General features: G+C 48.6%; 1 pseudogene; it reads left to right on the top strand.

Moving 5' to 3' along the window:
• The first annotated feature begins 709 nt into the window (after positions 1 to 709).
• LOC105512119 lies at positions 710 to 1191 on the top strand (annotated as a pseudogene).
• Positions 1192 to 2752: the final 1561 nt, after the last annotated feature.

Here is a 2752-nt window from a genome sequence, read left to right as displayed (position 1 = left end):
TCTGCCTGCCTTAGCCTCCCAAAGTGTTGGGATTACAGGCGTGAGCCACCGTGCCTGGCCTATTTATTTATTTATTTTTATTTATTTATTTTTTTTGAGATGGAGTCTCACTCTGTCATCCAGGCTGGAGTGCAGTGGTGTGATCTCGGCTCACTGCAACCTCTGCTTCCCAGGTTCAAGCAAGTCTCCTGCCACAGCTTCCCGAGTAATTGGGATTACAGGTTTCTGCCACCATGCCCAGCTAATTTTTTGTATTTTTAGTAGAGATGGGACTTCACCATATTGGCCAGGCTGGTCTCGAACTCCTGACCTCGTGATCCACCCGCATCAGCCTCCCAAAGTGCTGGGATTACAGGCGTGAGCCAGCACGCCCAGGCTATCTTTATTTTTATTTCATAGTTGAGAAAACCAAGGCTCAGAGAGGTGAAGAGACTTGCCCGAGGTCACAACTAGGGAGAGCTGTGTGTGTGTGTGTGTGTCAGGACAGGCAGAACCTAGATCTCAGCCCTGCTTCTCTGGACAGATGCAGAGGGGATGGCAAGGTTGATGGGAGCTGTGGGGACATAGTAGGCAGGACTTGGTGACAGGCTGAATGTGGGAAATGGCGGGGGTGGGGTATGAGCTACTTGCAGGCAGTTCTGGGTCCCTAACTCTCCATGTCGCCAATCAAAGGTCAAAGGGAGCCCAGCCTGGGTGTGGGGCAGAAGCGGAGATGTTGGCGGCTTGAAGCTCAGGAGTATACAACAGAGGAAGCCAAAAGCCAGCTGGAATAGTTCATGAATACAGTTTTAATCTTGTTTGCAATTATTTCAAAAGGGAGAAATCATCTGGATCAGAATTAAGATGCTCTGGTTTCACGGAAATAGCATGCAACTTGCCAGATCCTCCCTTGGAGTCTTCTTGGTTAACTGCTCTGCCTCTAAGACAACTCTGCCTGTGCTGACCTTATTCACAAAGGACCCACGCCCGCTTTGTGGTGAAGCCAAGGAAGTACTCAAGCCTTATAAAAACAGGTTTATTTTACAGGAAGTGAATGTCACACTTCCAGAAAACTCTGCCTGGTATGAAAGATATAAATTTGACATTCCTGTCTTTCACTTGAATGGCCAGTTTCTGATGATGCATGGAGAAAACACCTCAAAACTCGAAAAACAGCTCCTGAAACTTGAGCAGCAAAGTACCGGAGGCTGACTAATGCCCTCGTGATTTCCCACCCTCTCTTCCTATACGGCATCTTCCCAAGGAAATGACCATGGCCTGATACTCCTTTTGTCACCTATACAGAGCCCTAAGGATATTCTGAACACAGTGGTGCCAAACAAATGTTGACATTTCTTTTTTGGTTGACGGGGAAAAAAAAAAAAGGGAGCCCAGACTCCTCACTCTCCTCTCTGCCTTCCCCATCCTCTGTCTGCTCTTCCCCACTCCTCCTGGGGGCTCCCGAGGTACCAAGCAAGAGGCTGACGTTGCTTATGTATGATAGATACAAATCTCTTTGTATCTACTTGCTCTGGAGGGATTATTTTAGTGAAGTCTATCTCCTCCTTCTTGCTGCCAGAGTGTGAAGCCTCGGATGTCACTCCTCAGGGGGTACAGCCTTGGGTACCCACAGTCACCGTGGGTTAACAAGGGTTGTGGCAGGACTCTCTTTGACTGACTCATTCCCTGACACACTCAGCTGTTAGGCTCCAGTAATTGCCAGCTGAGTTGTCTACTACTGTATTTTCAACAAAGCTCTGGGGTGTAAACTGTTCCACAAATGGATCCAATCAAACCTGGTGACTCCTTTAAAGAAACAGTCCTGGAGGTCAGTGTCTCAGATTTGTTCTGACTCCAGCAGGATTCTCCAGTTTCCCTTTCCCCAGTTTCTCTGCAGCAAACTAGCCAGCCTGCAATTTAACCTGTATCTCCAAAGTCCATCAATCTCCCCTGTATTGCTTTTCACCATCACCTCCAGTATTTTGAGAATGCTCTTGGGCTTGAACTTAAAACTTCTCTACAACCTGTTACAATGTTCCTTTAGGGAAAGATCTGGAGCTCTCTCTCTTACTACCTACTTTTTTTTTTTCAAGACAGGATCTCGGTCTGTCACCCAGGAGGTTGGAGTGCAGTGGCACAATCTTGGTCACTACAACCTCTGCTTCCTGGGTTCAAGTGATTCTCCTGCCTCAGTAGCTTGTATTACAGGCATGCACTACCACACCCTGCTAATTTTTGTACTTTTAGTAGAGATGGGGTTTCACCATGTTGGCCAGGCTGGTCTTGAACTCCTAACCTCAAGTGATCTACCCACCTCAGCCTCCCAAAGTGCTGGGATTACAGGCATGAGCGACCATGACCCGGCCTTACTACCCACTTCTGTCCCCAAGAGAAATCTCTGAGCCAATGCTCTGCTGCTGGCAGGAACAATAGCATGCCACTCGCTGAGTGACACCCCCACTTTAGGAGCTGAGTGCTTAGAGGAGGACAAGTTTAGCAGCCCCAGGTCTCCTCAGCTCCCCTCCTCCACACTCTGAATGGAAGCCCCATTCCACAAGTGGGGTAAGAGTGAACTGTGCCCCAGTGTTCTCAGCAATGCCATGCCCAATGTTGGATATCCATCCTACCAATGGGGGCTGGGCGGAAGACGTGCACCTCCACATCTCAGATACACTCACCCAGAACTAAACTCAGCCTCAACAACAGGTAGCTGGGGCAGGATGAAAAAATGCTGATGTCCAGTCACTCCTGAAAAGATAGCCCCCTGACCTGG

The sequence above is a fragment of the Colobus angolensis genome, unplaced genomic scaffold, assembly GCF_000951035.1.
Source record: "Colobus angolensis palliatus isolate OR3802 unplaced genomic scaffold, Cang.pa_1.0 Scaffold21, whole genome shotgun sequence".
Classification (NCBI taxonomy): domain Eukaryota; kingdom Metazoa; phylum Chordata; class Mammalia; order Primates; family Cercopithecidae; genus Colobus; species Colobus angolensis.
The sequence above is the reverse complement of the archived record's forward strand: the minus strand, read 5'-3'. Positions and strand labels throughout refer to the sequence as shown.